The sequence below is a fragment of the Pleurodeles waltl genome, chromosome 4_1, assembly GCF_031143425.1.
Source record: "Pleurodeles waltl isolate 20211129_DDA chromosome 4_1, aPleWal1.hap1.20221129, whole genome shotgun sequence".
NCBI classification, from domain to species: Eukaryota; Metazoa; Chordata; class Amphibia; order Caudata; family Salamandridae; genus Pleurodeles; species Pleurodeles waltl.
The window spans coordinates 595,780,650-595,803,830 of NC_090442.1; positions in this window are offsets into that span (position 1 = coordinate 595,780,650).

The window sequence follows — 23,181 nt, forward strand, 5'->3', positions numbered from 1 at the left end:
TGTCTGGCCCGTCACCATAAAGATATTCCATGAATATGATACCTTTAAAATACAGTCGAATGGTCATGATACAGCACCTGTGACTCCACAGTGCATAGAATGATCATCTGCCTAGCTTGAAGTACGTCAAAAAACCCGGAGCATGACTCAATCAGAATCAAGGGTCATGAAATGAGGCTTTCAGACGTTAAATACCTCATTGGGTTTCAACTAAGGGCTTGTGGGTGAATGCCTTGCATTCACTCTGCAACCCACTTCTCTATGCAGGGTACATATGTATCAATGTCATAACCATAATTATTGTATTAGATGCAACCGAAATTAGGCCACACAAAACCAGAAGCAGTGCCTTTTTTCATTGTGAATGTAATATATTTAAAGCATAATAAAACTAGGCCACATCAACTCCACGCGCTCCATTCTTTTTATTCAACATTCTGCATGTGTAGCAGCAATTAGGAGACAGCCAAGGCGTTATATTGATCATTTTTTTACTTGGGGTTAGGGTTACCTTAAATTAGGCTACTGCGAAGGCACATGGTATGGCATGGTATTTTATCAGCTATTCGAAAGTATAATTACTGTAAAAATAATACAGTGAGCACAAAGATACAAGGTTGGGTTGTTCCAAAAAACCTCTGCGGTTTATTCGGCATGTACCTTCTGGAACCAACACTTCATAATCTGCAATCCGGCAAATAAATGTAATTTAGCATTCTAACCTGTTCTCCAGCAACTGTGCACACTCTAGGAACGGGTTTACCAAAAACCTCAGCTTCCCATTCTGTTGTATCCTAAAAAGTTGAACATGCACTGTGGGTCGATTGATGGAGAATTGTAGCTAGTTGCCAAAGTTCATTACCGAAAGATGGGTAGGAAGAAGGTTTTTGCTTGAAGACGTAGTCTGCTTTCATTTCAGTTTAAATCATCAATGACAACGCCCATTGGCTTAAACCAATGAGGAAAGAGCTAGTGCAGCACAATAGACACATTGGACCCTTTTGGAAACGTCAGCAGGGTATACGAAGACATATGGAGTTCTATGGAACAGGACTTTTTTCCTATTCACATAAGTAAATTGCTCTTCCTTTCTGATCACACCAGAAAGATTTGTAAAGAAGTGCACTTTGGCATAGGGGTTCTTTTCTGCTAAAGTAGTTGATATAGTTCGCATGGATGAGGGCATAATTCTTCCATAAACTTGCTCAGACTTGAGAGCCAGGGGAGCCGTGTGGTGACGGGTCTGAATCCAAATAGGATCTTGTTGGTAGATTTTTATTCTGAAGTTTGAATTCTATTGAGATGGTTAATAATTATCCCTATTATTTTTGCACCGACAGACAATACAATTTGTGACAGGACGATTTAGAGCATAACTATTATTATTACCGTTTCATGGTTGATCCATCAGAGCATCCATAGCACACATCTCATCAGCACATGAGATGTGTGCTCTCATGAACACACCTGAATCAAAAGACAGCTTTTCCAGATCACCTCAAGTATAGCCCTTGTTTTGTTTGTGATCGCCTTTTCACTTGCACCAGAGCCATGCTGAAAAACAGCGCTTCTCAAACCACTCAAAATATGCATATTAGGTTGCATATGCCTCTTTTTTATCTTTAATCCGAAGTTGGGCTACTCATATCCAACTAGGCTGTCCAGAGTATCTTTGTAATTCAACAATGTGATGCCAATCTGAGTCATGTCTTATCTGCACTGGTGGAGCTGGCCGCCTCATGCTTTTGTTGCACACTGGAATGCAAATGGTAAAGGAATATTTTGACTATGAGTTCCAACACTATAGAAGCTTTCTATAGTGTTTATCATGCATGCTTCAAAAAGTTCTTCCATGGCCGATTGGAGAAACAATATGACCAGTAAGGAAGGATGCAACATTACAAGAGGATCTCATTCAACTACAAGAGATCGTTATAACTAACAGATCTTTTAGATGCCAAGTGCCACCTCCAAATTACTTTTCTGTTATTTACTTGAGTTTCAATGATTCCTAGATATGCAGATATTACGCTTTACCTGAGGACTGTAATTGCACAAGAGACATTTTCAGAAGCCCTGGTGATCATTTTACAAGGGCAGTGCAAGCACTGCCTCACAACTGTAACAAAGTCGAAGTCTTGAGCTCAGTCTGTATTTTATATCCTAGAACAATGAACACCAAGTCAACTTTTTGCCTGAAAGAATGGAAACTAACACCATTATGAGGATGATATTTGTACATTGCTGCAGTAGTTTTCCTTTTTCTTAAAAGTTGAAATGTAATCTACAGGAGAAGGTAACCCAGTTATGGTGCCTTAACTGCATAAAGATATGTGACACCAAAATATTTATGAAACCCCAAGAACATCAGTTACAAACACAATACTGAATTTGGCAAACCATGATTAATGACTGGAAGGAAAACTCTCATTAACTTAAGGAGAACAGTACGTGTCGGGGGGGAGGTAGCGGAAAGACAAGAGGAATGCACAATGGTAACCTTGGACACTAAAAGCATTTGATGCTATGCAGTGGAACTACCTTTCCCAGGTTCTACCCACAATTAGTTTTAGCCCCCAGCTCAAGGGATGGGGTAAAACTCCTTTATATTAAACTAATAGCCAGAGATAGGAACAATCTGAATGTTGAAAAAAATGGCCCTCGCTGGAGGGTGACCCCAAATTTTTGTCTTCTTACTCTTTTTCTGACCTTGTTTTAGTTGGCTTTAGGACTCTGGGCATTTTTCCACTGCTAAACAATGCCAAAGTGAAAGTGCACATGCTCCCTTCTCTAAACATTGTAACATTGGCTCATGCTCAGTTGACAAATATAATTTAATTATAAGTCCCTAGTATAGTGCACTATGGTGGTCATTCTAACCCTGGCGGTAAAAACCGCCAGGGCGAATGACCGCGGTAGCACCGCCAACAGGCTGGCGGTGCACCGCTGGGCATTCTGACCGCGGCGGTTCTGCCGCGGTCAGTAGCGGGAAACCGGCGGTCTCCCGCCGGTTTCCCACTGCCCTGCAGAATCCCCCATGGCGGCGGAGCGCGCTCCGCCGCCATGGGGATTCTGACACCCCCTACCGCCATCCTGTTCCTGGCGGGTCTCCCGCCAGGAACAGGATGGCGGTAGGGGGTGCCGAGGGGCCCCCGTAAGCGGGCCCCAAAAGGAATTTCAGTGTCTGCTTTGCAGACACTGAAATTCGCGACGGGTGCTACTGCACCCGTCGCACTCCAGCAACTCCGCCGGCTCCATTCGGAGCCGGCTTCATTGTTGCTGGGTCTTTCCCGCTGTGCTGGCGGGCGGCCTTTTGGCGGTCGCCCGCCAGCACAGCGGGAAAGCCAGAATGGCCGCCGCGGTCTTGTGACCGCGGTGCGGTCATTTGGCGGCAACCGCATGGCGGGCGGCGTCCGCCGCCTGCCGCGGTTAGAATCACCGCCTATTTGTGCGCAGGGCCTGTAAATTAAATGCTACTAGTGGGCCAGTAGCACTGATTGTGCCACTCACTCAAGTAACCCCTTAACCATGTCACAGACCTACAATTGCAGACTCTGTGTGTGCACTTTTACAATGCCACTTCGACCTGCAAGATAAACCTCTTGCCAAGCTTAAACATTCTTTTTTTATACATATAGCTCACCCCTAAGGTAGGCCCTATATGGCCCACAGGGCAAGTGCAATGTATTCACAAGGCAAGGCATGTGCTTGTAAGTTTTGCATGCATTGGTAGTGAAAAACTCCAAAATTTGTTTTTCACTACAGCAAGGCCTGTCTCTCTCATATTTAGATTACCTTCTGACATCTTATACATGTAATTCACAAACTGGAAGATATACAAGATATGTTTCAAAGTTTGACATCTCTGGACTCACAATTTAAAATCACACCTGCTTTCTGTCTCCAATACACATTTGGGGTGGGGTGACAGCTGGGCTGGTGCATTCCCTCTAGGCAGGCACACACAAAGGTGGCTTAGATGTGACTAATGGGCAATCCATAGCCTGATGGGCCATCCTGGGCACGATGGGAGGGTGGGGCTGACACTTACACCTGAATGGGAAGCTCCTGTCCCACACAAAAGGCTGCATACTCCCCTGTAGTGGGTCTGGAGCCAGGGATCGAAAGGAGGACCTCTGTGCACTTCAGAGACCTTTCTTTGAAGTCTCTACCACTTCAAAGGCACAATTGGATATGAGTACTGGACTTCTGACATCACCGACTCAGTACACTTCTGGACCTGTGGATACTCTGCCAGGAAGAAGGATTGCTGTGCTGCTAGAAGGGCTGCCACTCTGCTACTCTGCTTTGTTGGGCTGACCTGCTGCCTGTTCCCCTCTTTCCTGGGAGTAAGAAGGACTCTACATCCCAGAACCAATTCTACATCTTAACATCCCAGAACCAAAGTGACTCCAAGGGCTTGCCTCCTATTTTCTGAATTCTCAGGGACACAAAAGACTTTCAACTCATATGCTACAGCTCCTGGACCCATCTTCAAACAGTTCCTGACCCCCAAGAGGTGCCTCGCCAGTCCTGAGCCCTTAAAAGTGGTTTTTAGTTCTTAAAATCAAGCTTTTGGGCTCTTGCAAACTGGTCCTCTCGCACGGGAACTATGCTGCTCACCGAAGAATCAGCACGAGCTGCCATAAGTTTATCTCTTCGCACAGCAAGTATTACCGCTCATGACCGCGAGTCTCCAGTCTGCTCATTTGCGATGCCCGACTGACTCTTCGCACCAGTGGACTACTACCAGCAACGCTCTCCTTGCTCCCAACAAACTTTTAGCCCACATACGGGACTCTTGGCCCACTTCTTGAGAAGGTAAAATGTCAGCTGGACTTATCTGGGACTGTATCTGACCTCAGTTGGATCACGGTCAGCCACAACTTTTGGATGTAACCCAGTCTAGCACAACCAGATATCCCCGGTTGGCATTGTTTTATGCTTTTAAGCACTATAGAGCAGTTTAATATTTAAAAATTCATAACTCGTGTTTTACTTATTGGATTTTTGTCATTTTAGTGTTGTTTGTAAATTAAGCTCTATTTGTCTAACCATGTGTGGCATTTTTTGTGTGGTGTTTTAACTGTTTTACTGTTTGAAGTGTTGCACAATACACATTGCCTCTTACATTAAACCTGAATGCTCTGTGCCAAGCTACCAGGGGGTGAGCACAGGTTAATTGAGGATGTGTATCTAACTTACCCTGACTAGGACTGTAGTTCCTGCTTGGACAGGGTGCATACCTCTGCCAACCAGAAAACCAGTATCTAGCCTTGACACTATTCAAAAGTTGGAACTAATATATGATACAAAATAGGGATGCCGCTGTCAGCAGTTCTATGTGCATCGGTGATGGACCTACTTGCATGCCTCCTGAGGAACATGAAGAAGGTCATAGGAATCAAACTAGATGATACACAAAACATACTATTGCTATGTAGATTATACATCTGTATATTTGATGGACAATACATAAGTGGTGGATCAGATGCTCGATTATATTGACTTATTTAGATCACTGTTTAGTCTTAGAATGAAGTAGGACAAACCTGATTTGTTTCCTAAAGCAGCTTGAAAAATACACTTACCAATATCTTGCTTATGTTGCCACTACAGCCCTAATTATTGATGGTCAATTAATTCCCAAGGTGGTGGTACCAGCAGTTACCAGCCCCATTATAATTATGAGATCCACAGAACAATATGGATCTGTTTAATGTCACCTAAAGATGTCGCTACTGAATCAACCAAAACCAGCCAGCATCTCTGGGTGACAATCTGGGGCTAACTAAGCAAATACAAAGGAATCACACCTGTAATTATCAATTCCTCTGTCAATTCCTAATTTCACATGGCACCTCGGGGCAACCCCTTTACTACCTGTTAACTCCATGTTGTGGAGTTATCAGTACTAATTAGCTATCACCAGTAAGAGTTAGCTAATCTTGGTCTGACTGCTCCCACCTTGAAGTGGTTCTGCTCCATATACAGAGATCGTTGCCAATTTGACTCAATTTCAGCCTGGTGAGATGCAAGTACGTTGTGGGGCACCTTAGGGGTCGACTCTATCATCCACTCTTTTTTACATTTATGTTTAACCATTAGGAAAGATGATTAGGAGGTTTGGGTTCCAGGCACTTTCATATGTCGATGATACACAGAATTGTCATTATACCTATTTTCATGAAAGGGCTACACAGGCACGAGAAGATGGTTACAAATCTTGCATTTTGAATTCATATGGAATTTTCTTTTGCCATATAAATTCACAAACTCCAGACATCCAATTCCAGTTTCTCCACATATTGAAAAAAAATGTTGCGGTTCCTGCTGGCTGAGTTGCATGCTCTGGTGGCCAGCTCCTAATCCTCTCTCCATTAGACTACCTACATTTATATGAAGTTCCTGAGGCCCAGAATAACAAGTTATAAATGGTTTAAAACATGGTGATTCTGGTTGGTTATTTTCCTCTGTAAATTATATCACATCTCCAACACTCAACATGATCTACAGCTACACTGACCGCACATAATGTGCACTTACCCAGCTTTCCTCCTGTACTATCAATTCACCAACAGAAGACCGGCAGTCTGGGAGGGAGGCCCAGGACAACAGGGCCAGAAGTAATGAAGATTACTGGTAAGTAATAGGGCATTAGGGATATTCATCTGCTCCTTAAGTAGATCTTCTATTGCCATGTATGAGGTGCATTGTTCTCCGGCCCATCAATGGGCATCAGGGACTATTCGGTGAACTGAGTGATAAGTGATTACTTGAAGTATGATATAAATAAATAATTTCACTACAGTAATTGTCAGGTGTTGTTTTTCAAGAAAATCAATGCTTGAATGCAATGGAATGCTAGAGGGAAGATACCAAACACAAGATACTATAGAAAAAAACACAAGAGCATTAGTAAAGTGCATTTATTTATTTAGCCAGATAAGTCTTCTTTTTACATTGCTTTTTTTGCTTGTTTATGTGTCAGTAACTGTAGACTTTTTGCTTGTCCTCTGCACATGTCCATGAAGGTAGAATTAAGTACCTCTTTTCTTTTTAATTCCCAGTTGCTGTGTTTCCTCCACCAATGTGCAAACATAGCAGATGCAGGACTGTGCTGGCCATTTTAGTATTATCTGTAGCCAACCTAAAATGATGCCACTTGTTAGGAACGGCATCACCAACAGGGGTACTGAGCACATCAAATTGTCAGAAAATTTTGATTATCGTTTTTAGTAGGGCATTGCACTGTTTCTGGCGATTTTGCCAAAGAATCAGGCTTGTGTTCTTTTTAGGCAGGGTTGCATTTGTTTTGTGCTTCTTGTGGCAGTACATGGGCTTATTTCGAATTTATGATAATAAATGGGTGCAGTTATTTTGGGCTTGTTTCCTCGGGGAATTGACTTGTTATATGGTGTTTTCTAGTAGAGGCTGAGCTCGTAGTTATTTGCACCTAAATGAGATACCTTAGATATTCTAATGTTGCATAAATGGTGATTTTGCATTGTAATGTGTTTGTGCAGCAAATGTGATTTTTTCTGTTACCTGTGTTTATTGCAACTAAACGTATCTACACACAACTGTGATGTTGCACCTCAAAGGGATACTGCATTTAAGAGGACCATATTACAATACTGCACACAGATGTGACGAGTTGCTGAAAGATTTTTAACTCTGGGTGTTTCACCAAGGGTGATTTTGCACTTCAATATGATGTCAATCAAATGTAAGGTTAAACTGATATACACTTCCTACACCTAATGTGGCAAATTAGTACTGCATTTTCTTTCTCTATTTAGTGATATGCATATTGTGTATGTTCCATACTGAATCTGCTTCTCAAGACCAATATCTTACACCTCTTTTCGTATGATCTTATTATGGCAACCAAACCTAAAAAAGACAAGGTGTGATCAGATAACAGGTGGTATGTAACAACACCTCTAAGATCTAATTTCACCATGGTCTAACGCAAACTACACTCAAATATCACAAACACTGATCCTTGATCACCAAAGGGTGATCATGAGAGAGAGAAAAACTGCATACAAAAAAAGCAATTGCACATAGGAGGTTTATTTTCAAAGCACAAATTAAATGGGGAGGTCATATTATGTGCACATAACATAGTTTAACCTTAATTACACTAAAATGAAACTGTATTTTATATATGCATTTTGAATATCTAGCTTATTCGAGCTTTAGAAATAATCCTTCTGTCATCAAGTGCTTTATTGCATTTACAAATATTAGTCTTTTACATTTTTTTCACTCAAGTGTGATCACCCTTTGAGTTCTTTGCATATTACTACTTGTAAAAAAAATTGCACAATTAAAAACGTTCTAAGTTGTATTGCTTTGTTTGGCTGGTAGTTGCATTCACTGTTATGAGATGAATATATATTATCAACAATTTTAAAACGCATTGAATGAGTACTGGTGGATAATTTGTGATGCTAGATATCCAATTGCCCCAAGTTCCTTCAAGGTGTACCGGGTTGCCCTTGTGAACCATGACATACACCAAAAAAGCACACAAACGTACTCTCCACAGAAGGACTCCATTAGGCATAGGCATGATTCACCTGTGAGGTAGGATAACATACCTCATATTTGAGTACAGCCCTTTACTACTGATCAGAGCACACATCTCTGACCCTTTCCCAATATTATCTGCTTGGCATCAAACTGAAGATGAATTGCCTGCAAGAGATATTACAAAATCTGCAAATCACATTCCATTACTCTCTCATCACAAGATTGTGGTACTGCATAGCCCTTGCATGCAATCAGGTACTCAAACTGGCCCTTGGACTCAGAGAAGTTAGTCATGGCTTCAACCTTTTAAACATAACACCCCTCAATTAAATTGTGCAGAAACATCAATTGTACATTAATAGTGGCCAATTTTAGCCAGGAAACATCAAACTCTGAATTACTCTTCTGGTTAGATGGCAGCGATATACAGAGCACCAAACCCACGCCAATTAGGATATGCAAAACACCCCTACAAAATACACAGTGAATTTAGTGCGAGTCCCAGGAGTTGTTTAAAATTTGCTGATAGCCAGGTAAAAGTAATTCAACATACAATAGAGTAGATGAGAAGGGTGTTCAGCAAATGTCTTACCAATTCATTTGGCTAAATGGTTTAGCTCTGTATTTGATCCTTTAAGAAGCAACGTAACCAGAAAGGATCTGATGGCAAAGTAGATGGGGAAACAAACTGATGGCAGAGCATATGAATGGAAGCCATAAGAACAAAACAGAAGTGCAATCCAAAGAGCTGCGCAGTGAATTGTAGTACCCCACTTTTTCAGCAGAATCCACTGCACTAAAGTTCCTGAATGACATATTGTGTATTTGTTGTGTTTGTATTGTTAGAGGTATGTGAAAAGGGAGGTTCTGGGGAAGGGTAGCCATGCAAAATGCATGGCACACGCAGACATCTAGGAAACATTCCCAACAACTAAAAAAGGCATTCATCAAACATCATTTTTCAGGTCTTAGTTGTGCCAAGCAGGATCTGAACATCCCATCCACCATTTAAAAATTAATGATTAAACGCAGGTCATGTTGAAAGTGGTAAAATGTTTTTAAAACAAGTAGAAATGTAAAATTTAGCTACACAATAAAGTGTCAAATGATGTATACAAATCCAATACGTTCCCTGATTAGCAAGGTGGTTCAAACAATTAAGTACTGCTTGTATTTACTAGAAATGCGGTATCAAATGCGGGATAATGTGACGTAAATATCATGACCTACCCTACCCTACAAAGGAATTTAAGGGATCAGAACACAAACCAGACTGGTGACAGGTGGGGCAGATAGTTGGGTTACAGGAGAAGGAAAAAGATGTTTTGCCAATCAGAGGTAGAGTTATTATGTAGACAATCTAATCACTTATAATGAAAAAAAACAAGATACTGTTTTATAGCTTGAATCAAACATCCATTTTCTTATTTTAGGGATGATGACTTATAGTCCTCTAGGGTATGGTGCATACTTGCTGAATAAGAGTGTCTCAAAATCACGTTATAAATTTGCAGATTCAAACTTTTCACAGACCGAGATTCAGTATTTAATTTGTGTTGGTGGTTGCCAGGCACCATCAGCACTTATTTGAAGGAACCACGAGTTTTAGCCACCTGCCTCACTGTCCCATGCCAGTCTGCCTCTGCCCTAATTTAGAGCAGCAGGAAACAGCAGATCAGTCCCTGTTGTATGCAAACTTTGTACATGGAAACAGCCAAAACAGTGATCTTTAACTATTCATTGCAACAGCAGTCCTTTTTCTGTTTCCACAAACCTCATTGGAAATATAAGGACTTTTATTGATGCTCTCAGTTGGTGTGCATTTTGCTCCATGATCAGGCTGATTGTAGAGCCAATAGCGGGACTCCATAGAGGTGGTCAGGGCTTGTGGGTAGTGGTGCTGCAGTGCAAGGAAGGTTAGGCCTCCCTTTTGGCATACATCCTGTAGGAGGCTGGACTGGCTTGTAGTGAGTACCAAGGGGTACTTACACCTTGCACCAGGCCAAGGTATCCCTTATTAGTGTAGAGGGGTGTCTAGCAGCTTAGGCTGATAGAAAAGGTAGCTTAGCAGAGCAGCTTAGGCTGAACTAGGAGACGAGTGACGCTCCTACAGTACCACTAGTGTCACTTGCATAATATCATAAGAAAACACAATACACAGATATACTAAAAATAAAGGTACTTTATTTTTATGACAATATGCCAAAGTATCTCAGTGAGTACCCTCAGTATGAGGATAGCAAATATACACAAGATATATGTACACAATACCAAAATATGCAGTAATAGCAATAGAAAACAGTGCAAACAATGTATAGTCACAATAGAATGCAATGGGGGCACATAGGGATAGGGGCAACACAAACCATATACTCTAGAAGTGGAATGCGAACCACGAATGGACCCCAAACCTATGTGACCTTGTAGAGGGTCGCTGGGACTGTAAGAAAACAGTGAGGGTTAGAAAAATAGCCCACCCCAAGACCCTGAAAAGTGGGTGCAAAGTGCACCTAAGTTCCCCAAAGAGCACAGAAGTCTTGATAGGGGAATTCTGCAGGAAAGACCAACACCAGCAATGCAACAACAATGGATTTCCAGACGAGAGTACCTGTGGAACAAGGGGACCAAGTCCAAAAGTCACGATCAAGTCGGGAGTAGGCAGATGCCCAGGAAATGCCAGCTGTGGGTGCAAAGAAGCTGCCACTGGATGGTAGAAGCTGAGGATTCTGCAAGAACGACAAGGGCTAGAAACTTCCCCTTTGGAGGATGGATGTCCCACATCGTGAAGAGTCGTGCAGAAGTATTTTCCCACAGAAATACCACAAACAAGCCTTGCTAGCTGCAAAGCTTGCGGTTAGGGTTTTTGGATGCTGCTGTGGCCCAGGAGGGACCAGGATGTCGCCAATTGCGTGAGGAGACAGAGGGGGCGTCCAGCAAGACAAAGAGCCCACTCAGAAGCAAGCAGCACCCGCAGAAGTGCCGGAACAGGCACTACAAAGTGGAGTGAATCGGTGCTCACCTGAAGTTGCACAAGAGAGTCCCACGACGCCGGAGGACAACTCAGGAGGTTGTGCAATGCAGGTTAGAGTTCCGGGGACCCAGGCTTGGCTGTGCACAAAGGAAATCCTTGGAGAGTGCACAAGAGCCGGAGTAGCTGCAAAACACGCGGTTCCCAGCAATGCAGTCTAGCATGGGGAGGCAAGGACTTACCTCCACCAAACTTGGACTGAAGAGTCACTGGACTGTGGGAGTCACTTGGACAGAGTTGCTGAGTTCAAGGACCTCGCTCGTTGTGCTGAGAGGAGACCCAGAGGACCGGTGATGCAGTTCTTTGGTGCCTGCGGTTGCAGGGGGAAGATTCCGACGACCCACGGGAGATTTCTTCGGAGCTTCTAGTGCAGAGAGGAGGCAGACTACCCCCACAGCATGCACCACCAGGAAAACAGTCGAGAAGGCGGCAGGATCAGTGTTACAAGGTCGCAGTAGTCGTCTTTGCTTCTTTGTTGCAGTTTTGCAGGCTTCCAGCGTGGTCAGCAGTCGATTCCTTGGCATAAGGTGAAGAGAGAGATGCAGAGGAACTCTGATGAGCTCTTGCATTCGTTATCTAAGGAATTCCCCAAAGCAGAGACCCTAAATAGCCAGAAAAGGAGGTTTGGCTACTTAGGAGAGAGGATAGGCTAGCAACACCTGAAGGAGCCTATCAGAAGGAGTCTCTGACGTCACCTGCTGGCACTGGCCACTCAGAGCAGTCCAGTGTGCCAGCAGCACCTCTGTTTCCAAGATGGCAGAGGTCTGGAGCACACTGGAGGAGCTCTGGGCACCTCCCAGGGGAGGTGCAGGTCAGGGGAGTGGTCACTCCCATTTCCTTTGTCCAGTTTCGCGCCAGAGCAGGGCTGAGGGATCCCTGAAGTGGTGCAGACTGGCTTATGCAGAGATGGGCACCATCTGTGCCCATCAAAGCATTTCCAGAGGCTGGGGGAGGCTACTCCTCCCCAGTCCTGACACCTTTTTCCAAAGGGAGAGGGTGTAACACCCTCTCTCTGAGGAAGTCCTTTGTTCTGCCTTCCTGGGCCATGCCTGGCTGGACCCCAGGAGGGCAGAAACCTGTCTGAGGGGTTGGCAGCAGCAGCAGCTGCAGTGAAACCCCGGGAAAGGTAGTTTGGGAGTACCCGGGTCTGAGCTAGAGACTCGGGGGATCATGGAATTGGCATTGGGAGACAATTCCATGATCCTAGACATGTTACATGGCCATGTTCGGAGTTACCATTGTGACGCTATACATATGTTGTGACATATGTATAGTGCACGCGTGTAATGGTGTCCCCGCACTCACAAAGTCCGGGGAATTTGCCCTGAACAATGTGGGAGCACCTTGGCTAGTGCCAGGGTGCCCACACACTAAGTAACTTAGCACCCAACCTTTACCAGGTAAAGGTTAGACATATAGGTGACTTATAAGTTACTTAAGTGCAGTGGTAAATGGCTGTGAAATAATGTGGACGTTATTTCACTCAGGCTGCACTGGCAGGCCTGTGTAAGAATTGTCAGATCTCCCTATGGGTGGCACAAGAAATGCTGCAGCCCATAGGGATCTCCTGGAACCCCAATACCCTGGGTACCTCAGTACCATATACTAGGGAATTATAAGGGTGTTCCAGTATGCCAATGTAAATTGGTGAAATTGGTCACTAGCCTGTTAGTGACAATTTGGAAAGAAATGAGAGAGCATAACCACTGAGGTTCTGGATAGCAGAGCCTCAGTGAGACAGTTAGTCATAACACAGGTAACACATACAGGGCACACTTATGAGCACTGTGGCCCTGGCTGGCAGGGTCCCAGTGACACATACAACTAAAACAACATATATACAGTGAAATATGGGGGTAACATGCCAGGCAAGATGGTACTTTCCTACACAACCCCCCCCCCCCAAACGAAGGACAATAAGACTAGCCATGATCTGATGAGTCTTCATTGTCTAAGTGGAAATATCTGGAGAGTCCATCTGCATTGGAATGGGTACTCCCAGGTCTATGTTCCACTGTATAGTCCATTCCCTGTAGGGATATGGACCACCTTAACAATTTAGGGTTTTCACCTTTCATTTGTTTTAGCCAAAGTAGAGGTTTGTGGTCTGTCTGAACAATGAAGTGAGTGCCAAACAGGTATGGCCTCAACTTCTTCAGTGCCCAGACCACAGCAAAGGCCTCCCTCTCTATGGCAGACCAACGCTTTTCTCTAGGGGTCAACCTCCTGCTGATAAAAGCAACAGGTTGATCCTGGCCCTCCGAATTAAGTTGTGATAAGACTGCCCCTACCCCTAATTCAGATGCATCAGTTTGGACAATTATTTTTTTGGAGTAACAGGGGCTTTTCAGGACAGGTGCAGAGCACATGGCCTGCTTCAGCTCCTCAAAAGCTTTCTGGCAGTTTGCTGTCCATAATACCTTCTTAGGCATTTTTTTAGATGTGAGGTCATTAAGAGGGGCTGCAATGGAGCCATAGTTCTTTATGAACCTCCTGTAGTACCCAGTGAGGCCTAAAAAGGCTCTCACATGAGTCTGAGTTGTAGGGGGAACCCAATCTATAATAGTTTGGATTTTCCCCTGAAGTGGTGCAATTTGTTCTCCACCTACCAGGTGTCCCAGATAAACCACCTTCCCCTGCCCTATCTGGCACTTTGAAGCCTTGATAGTGAGGCCTAACTTTTGCAGGGCCTCCAAAACCTTCCATAGGTGGACCAGGTGATCATCCCAGCTGGAGCTAAAGACAGCTTTATCATCTAGATATGCTGCACTAAAAGCTTCCAGCCCTTGCAGGACTGTGTTCACCAACCTTTGAAAAGTGGCAGGTGCATTTTTCAATCCAAAAGGCATTACTGTGAATTGGTATGGCCTCCAATGGTTGAAAATGCAGTTTTTGCTTTTGCATCTTCCGATAACTTGATCTGCCAATACCCTGCAGTCAAATCAAAAGTGCTTAGATACTTGGCAGATGCCAGAGTATCTATGAGCTCATCTGCCCTGGGTATAGGGTGAGCATCAGTTTTGGTTACCTGGTTGAGACCTCTGTAATCCACACAAAATCTCATTTCCCTTTTACCATCTTTGGAATGAGGTTTTGGTACAAGTACCACAGGAGAGGCCCATGGACTTTCAGAGTGCTCAACCACTCCCAGTTCAAGCATTTTCTGCTTGCTGCCTTAGACCCTCTAGTGTGGGACAGGTATGCTGTGCCACACTCAGCTCCTCCCTGGCAGGCCCCCCTTCACCCAAAAGCTCAGCAGTGTCTGCTTCCAGCTCCTCTGGTGTAGGTTCTGCACAGGGTGGAAATTCTTCTTCCTCAGAAGTTGAATCCACTGTAGAGGGAGGGATAGTAGGTAGTGTTTTACCTTTACTAACCCTAGCTTTAGGGAGCACTTGGTCCATTCTTCCAGTCCAAGTCACCCTGTCCTTTTTTATTTTTGGCCTGAGCCCTGGTCAAAGCAAAAATATGCCCTGGAATGCCCAGCATTGCTGCATGAGCCTCCAACTCCACTTCTGCCCAAGCTGATGTCTCTAAATCATTCCCTAATAGACAGTCTACAGGTAAATCTGAGGCAACCACAAATTTCTTTGGACCAGTAACCCCCCCCACCAGTTGAGATTCACAACAGCAATGGGGTGGCTAAGAGTGTTGTTATGAGCATTGGTTACTTGGTACTGGTGACCAAGTAGGTGTTGTTCAGGGTGGACCAGTTTCTCTATTACCATTGTAACACTGGCACCTGTGTCCCTGTAGGCCTGAACCTCAACACCATTTATTAGGGGTAGTTGCTTGTACTTATCCATGTTAAGGGGACAAGCAACGAAGGTGGCTAAATCAATAGCCCCCTCAGAGACTAAAACAGCCTCTGTGGTCTCCCTAATCAGACCAACCCCAACTAAGTTACCAAAAGTGAGCCTAGCTACTCCCTTGGATTGGCTATTAGTAGGTTTGCTCCCACCACCACTGCTATTACTAGGGGCACTAGGTGTAGCAGCAGGGGTTGGAGTGGTAGGAGGCTTGGTGCTTTTCTTTGGACAACTGGGATCTGTTGTCCAATGGCCTTTTATTTTACATAAATAGCACCATGGTTTCTTTTCTTTGTTTTGATTTGAAGAGGATTTGGGGCCACCACCCCCACCAGAGTGTTTTTGTGGGCCTGATGAAGACTCATGTTTAGATTTGTCCCCACCCTTGTCAGAAGACTTACCATCCTTCTTCTTGCCATCCTTGTCACCCCCTGTATGAACTTTTCTGTTCACCCTTGTTCTGACCCATTTGTCTGCCTTCTTTCCCAATTCTTGGGGAGAGGTCAGATCAGAGTCTACCAGGTACTGGTGTAACAAATCAGACAAACAATTATTAAGAATATGCTCTCTCAGGTTTAAGTTATACAGGCTTTCATAGTCAGAAACTTTACTGCCATGTAACCACCCCTCCAAGGCCTTCACTGAATGGTCAACAAAGTCTACCCAGTCTTGTGAAGACTCCTTTTTGGTTTCTCTGAACTTCATCCTGTACTGTTCAGTGGTTAAGCCATAACCGTCTAGGAGTGCATTCTTAAGAACTGTAAAATTATTGGCATCACTTTCCTTTACAGTAAGGAGCCTATCCCTACCCTTTCCACTGAAAGATAGCCATATGATAGCAGCCCACTGCCTTTGAGGGACCTCCTGTACAACACAGGCCCTCTCAGGTGCAGCAAACTATTTGTTAATGTCATCCCCCTCCTTGTAAGGGGGAACTATCTTGTGCAGATTCCTAGAATCATGCTCTCTAGCAGGATGACTATTGGGAATACTGCTGCTGCCACCATGGGGTTCACACTCCAATTTCTGTCTTTCTCTTTCTATCTCCAAGGACTGCCTATCTAAATCCAGCTGTTGCTTCTTGAGCTTCAGCCTGGATTGTTCCACTCTCAATCTATTGAGCTCCCTTTCTAACACTCTGTCATCAGGGTGGGAGAGTGAGGCATGTCTGGAAACAGAAGTATGGTGAGAATGAACAGAAGGAGACCTGGCCCTAACAGATGGCACTCTAACAACCTGACTAACAGAAGTAACACTCCTACTATGATGAGAAGGAACACTCTTACTGTGATGTGAGATAACACTATTACTGTGATGTGAAATCACATCAGTAATATGCTAGGTGGTCTGCTAATGGGCAGGTTGAGGAGAGTCCCTCCCAAATCTTTTGCTAGGGGTGCCCCAGGATCAGATTGGGAACCATCAGCTAATTTCTCACCAGAAGTGCCACCTACAGTCTTATCTTGTTCAATGAGCATATTAACTAACAGTTGTCTTGAGGAATTCCTCCCTACCCCTAAACCTCTATCTATGCAGAGACTCCTTGCTTCCTTCCAGCTAAGGTTGTCATAAGCTATGTTGGACAGATCAAGAGTTTGGCCTGTACCAGACATTTTAGACAGTGTTTAAGGGATAGAAAAAGTAAGAAAAAAGTTTTTCAGAACTTTTTGAAAGACAGAAAAAAAACTTTTAAAACTTTTTAAGAACTTTTTAGAAAGTTTAGAGGTACTTTTCAGCACTTAGTAAAGAAGTGAGAGAAGAAAAGCAAAACTTTTTGGTTAGGTGTACATACACTGAACTTGTTTTGTATATTTTTCTCTTATGAAAAGTACAATGACAAAAGTGGTAAGTAGTTGCAAAGTACTTATCCCACCGCTGCACAACCAATGTAGGAGGCTGGACTGGCTTGTCGTGAGTACCAAGGTGTAAGTACCCCTTGGTACTCGCTACAAGCCAGTCCAGCCTCCTACACATCCCATCCTGGTTCAGTCCCCCCAAGAATATTGGAGACCAACACATTTTTTTAGCAACTCAAGCACTGCCGAGATGTAATAGATACAAACATAGACATAGATCACAAAACATTCACTGATTATGGTTGTATGACAAAATACTGTGACCAACAATATCATGACACAAGAATATTGTGTCAGAAATATAGTCTACAAAATATGACGTCAGCGTACTTTGGGCTGATTATGACTTTGGCTGATGGGATATTCCATCACAAACGTGATGGATATCCCGTCCGCTGTATTACAAGTTCCATTATATCCTATGAAACTTGTAAAACAGCGGGTCGGATACCTGTAATGTTTGTGACTGAGTATCCCAAACGCCAAGGTCGTAATGAGGCCTTTTGTATGTAAACTACCAAATAGTGTGTCAAAAATATCATGGGACAGAATATTGCAAAAAATGGAAGAATATTCAAATACCAATATGTATGGGATTCTAAGTAATTTATTTAAAATATTAAACTAGAAAATAATAATATGATTACAATTGAATAATGTTAATTACTACTGTGTACTAAATATGTGTGTGTTAGTCTATATATATATATATATATATATATATATCATAATAAAAGAAATAAAGTTAATATTTAAAAAAGTTAAATAAAACGTTACATACTTTAAACAAAATATAAGCATTAACAATACACTTTATTAAAGAAAATTATGATCACAAATAAACAGCACTTGCAAAAGTGTTAGACTTTAAAGGAGTCAGAATATGTAATATAGCTCCAATTTAAGCAAATGTAGGAAAACTGTTGGTAGTTTGGAGGGGTTACATTTACTATTACCACTCTAACGTAAGCAACATTAGGGAATGTGTTGGGCTTTGAAGTGGTCGAGTGCACTATTTCACAAATTATAAAGCTAAAACTAAGAATAAATATAAACTAAAATTCACAAACTATATTTTAAAATACAGTAAATAATCAACTAAAAGGTAATTTAAAAAAACAAAAAATTGCATAACAGATAACCAATCAGCAATCAAACATAATTATTATTTACCTATGCAATTAAAATTAAACATCAGTTGGAAAATGTAATTAAAATACATTTACACCTCATTTTCCTAGAATCCCAACAAACCGAAATGAAAATATGCATTCATAATTTAGGTTTACAAAAATAAAATATACATCGAAAATCACAAAAATAATTTTAAATAATTTAAATAATTTATCAAAATATATAATTAGGAACCATTAAATATTTAATTAACATTAAACAAATAATGAAAAAAAAATAAGTTTTCATTCAAATAACTTTCCACCATTTTCCCTTGCAATGCCAACAACCCAATACTAAATTAAAAAATACTAAATTAATGTAGAAAAATAATTATGCATTAAAACTACAAACTATACCTACAATATTCTTACCAATTACATAAATAATGTTAACACCTAAAAGTAACATAATGACTATTGTATACCACATTAATTTTAAAAACTATATTTATTACAACTTTTTTAAATCAAACAATGTAATATGCAAGATTTTAAAAAACGATACTATATACATAAAAAACGATATTCTTACCTTCTATATTTTGACACAATATTTTTGCAATGACGATATTGTTGACACAATATCCTTTTCACACAATATTTTTGAATCAATAATGTTGTCATTCACTCTGATTACATTACTAAAATTCCCTATAAACCAGCTCTAGCTCTCAAGCCAACCATCAGTTATTTCTGAAGCAACTGAAAAAATCCATATTTAAACAGTTAATTTTACATATATCCAGTCATCAATAGAAGAAATACACAAAAAACAAACATCTCAATAGTTAAACAAATGTTCTAGAAGAACACTTGCCAAAATTCACCATAGTTTTTGCTTTGGTTGCATTTTGATATTTCAGAAGAAGATGTAAGGAATTAAGCTATAACTCTAAATGAACAAGGGATGTCGATGTTGAAGCATATTCAAAGGATGTGACCTCATCTGCATAGTCTCACACCCCATGCAAACCCCTTTGATATGGTGCATGTTCCTATCACAGTATTGACCCCAGAGCTACTGAACACTGAGAAGGATGTAGAATCCAGGCCCACTTAGAAAGATCATATAATACGTTCTCTTCCACTAGGCCACGCATTCCCCTGCTTAGGTGATGTGTATTTCATGGCCCTTATCATCTTCCAGATCAGAGCCCAGTGTCCTCTAGGAGACCCTGGCACTCCACAACAGAAGCCCTGTTCCCATCCTTTAGAATGCTTGCCTGAAGGGGCCAGTGTGACTAGATGCGTCTCTCACTGCATTTGTCCTCGCAGATACCCATTAAGCCTCTTCCAGTGGTTGAGGAGCCACTACTCACCATCAATGCGCTGTCAGTGAAACCTCCACTTTGTGAGGCTATGCTGCATGCGTATGCATTTACACATTGTTCCCCATAGCACTCCTCTTCTCACCCCAACTCCTTAGCTTCAAATAGGAGGCTGCTGAAGGGTTAAAGTCTGAACATGGGGTCAAACTAGTCACTTCTTCTGTGGGCCAAAGGGTGCATGATGTCACTTCCGCTATGCCTGGTCTTTGGTGAATAAATTAATAGAAGCAGGGTACGAGCTTCTCAATTGCAGCTAGAAGAGTTTCCATGAATGGCTACCAAATCTTAGCCGTTTTCATTCTGGGGGTGATGGGTAATAGAGGCACACACTTAACTGTTTTTAATATCTTGTAATGCTATTGAACGAGCTATGTGCCTTAGCACACTGAAACGTACGTAAGGTATTACTGTATAATAGAAAACCATGCATTCATGATTAAACCTGTATGTTATGTAAATCTTAGTGATGTAGCTGTTCTCTCTTTCGCACATTCAGTGATGTGGTCAGGCTCTCTGCGGTGAGGACCCAGGAACAGGGGCGTAGCTACCAATGGTGCAGCAAGTGAAGTGGCACCGCAGTCCAAAGGCCTGGGGGACCCATTAACCCCTGACCCGTGTCTTATTGTACTACCTAACCAACAGTTAGAGGGCTATTGCCTTGGTTTGCTCTGGCACCCTGGCTACACCACTGCCTGGGAAAGGCAGCGTTTGCAGTCGGTGCGGTGCTTGTTAAGCACTTCCAGTACCCTAGTTCTGACTGGAAGAAAGAACTTTAGGTAGATGTCGTCCAGAACCTTAGAGGATGAGAGCAATGGGTGCGTGCGAGTGTGTGGGTTCTTCCCTCGTGGCCTATTCATTGTAGATGTGAATGAAGGCATGACTCCGACAATGCCGAGCTGTTAGAAGTGTGCGTCCGGCTTTGGAGGTAACTTTCCCCACCATTCACTGGGATAGGAAGGAAGCGGGCACAATCGATAGCAGTTAAAATGTAAATGACCGCCCTAGCTGAAAAGCTCCCTGTCCAAAGTCCGGGCTGTTTTTATCAAAGCCTTAATGGGACACAGTCAGCGAGGCCAGCCAGGGTGCCATGGCAACAGGAAGCCCTGGCCTGTCCTACTCCTAACACATGACTACTGTACCTACATTTATTCACAGGCTCTTCGTGTACACATCTTCACAAACGAACGGCCAGGTTCTAAGTCTGTGCGTGCAGTTAACGTAACTCACAAGTTATATTATTAACAGTTGAAATCGTTACTAAGAAAGGTCGCCCCCCGCCCAATTTATAGGACAAGAAAACCGTACTTGTTATTTCTTTACAGCATGAGACAAATATATCAGATAAATGACGGGTTACTCTTCGGAGGCGTTCACAGATAGAAACAGACCCAAACATCCGAAATAAATGACATAGCTTTGGGACATTTTGGTATGAAAAGGTGAACGTGACAGTGCCTCCTCTGTCATTTCCTTGAGCCAAACTCCCCTCGCGCTCGTTCCTTCTTTACAGTGCATAGGGATGTAAGGTCAACATTCCCAAACATGCTGTTTAGCTTTACGATCCTTTCTTTTTCATTTTTTTTAAATAATTCCTCATCCTAAAGTATGCCTCAAACTACAAATCAGTGTTCCTCAACGACAGCACTTATTAGTACATAAAGAAACTCCTAGCACTCTAAGTAGTCAAAAGAAATAGGTCACCACAATCTACTGCCCTCACCTTCAGTCACCCTACTTAGAATGCAGATCTTTCAAGATTCCAGAAACTCAAACACTCCTGCAGAGCTCATCAAGTACCCATCTTCCTTCATCATCTTCAGACTGCGGGTGGAACCCCTTTTTCCATTTTCAGTGACAACAATATCAAAATCCTCAATATGATGATACTACACGACTCAGTTTAAAAAAATTAACTGCTGACAATATGCATGGTCTAATAATTTCCAATGAGCTAACCCACAACTGGACATTGAGCGCATACCGAAGAATGTATGTCGAAACAACGCATGCTGGAACAACACATGCCTGAACAACGAGGTCGGAACAACGACTGCGTTGTTACCACTAATGCCTTTACCACGAATTCCTTAACAACGATTTTTCGTTTTAAAGGCATTCCAGGTAAAGGCATGAGTGATAGGCATGCATGGTTCCAGCATGCGTCACCACGGCCCCCCACCCCACCCCAAAAAATTACCGGGACCCCCCAACCCCCTCCCCTAAAACCACACCAACCCCCCACCCTTGACCCTAAAACTACCCCAACCCGACACCTCGTCCCTAAATTTACCGCAATCCCCACCCTGCCCCTAAAACCTAAAACCACAACCCCTAAAACAACCCCAACCCCAACCCCCACCCCATCCCTAAAACCTAAACTACCCCAATCCTCAACCCTAAAACCTAAAACCACCCCAGCCCCTAAAATTACCTGACCCCCAACTCACCCCTAAAACCTAAACCCACCCCTAAAACAACCCCAACCCCCACCCTATCCCTAAAACCTAAACTACCCCAACCTCCACCCCTAAAACCTAAAACCACCCCAGCCCCTAAAACTACCTCGAGCCCCCCACCCCGCCCCCAAAACCTAAAACCTAAACCCCCCACCCTGCCCCTAAAGTTACCCGACCCCCCAACCCACCCCAAAACCTAAAACCATCCCAAACCCCACCCCTAAAATTACCGCAACCGTTCACCCTGCCCCTAAAACCTAAAACCACCCCAACTCCCACCCCTAAAACCTAAACCACCTCAATCCCCCACCCCACCCCTAAAAACCTAAACCACCCGACCCCCAAATACTAAAAATAACCGACCCCCCACCCGTCCCTAAAACAAAAAATACCCGACCCCCCACCCTTGCCCCTAAAAATAAAAATACCCCTCCCCCAAACCTAAACCACCCAACCCCCACCCCTAAAACCCAAAATACCCCGACCCCCCACCCTCGCCCCTAAAACTAAAAATAGCCCTCCCCAAACCTAAACCGCCTGACCCCCCACCCCTAAAACTAAAAATACCTTGACCCCCCACCCTCCCCCTAAAACTAAAAATAGCCCTCCCCAAACCTAAACTGCATGACCCCCCACCCCTAAAACTAAAAATATCTCGACCCCCACCCGCCCCTAAAACTAAAAATACCCCTCCCTCCTCGCCCCTAAACCTAAACCGCCCCGACACACCCTCCCCTAAAACTAAAAATACCTCGACCCGCCCCTAAAACTAAAAATACCCCGACCCCCCTTCCCCTGCCCCTAAACTGCCCTTAAAACAAAAAATAACCCGACCCCCTCCCCTAAACCACCCTCACCCCCCAAAACTAAAAATACCCCGACCCCCCAGCCCCTAAAACAGCCCCACTTACCTGACTGATCGCGTCGTGCTATTCAGCCGACTCCCTTCTTCTGTGCCTTAACCACGCATGTGCGTGGTTCAGCACATGCA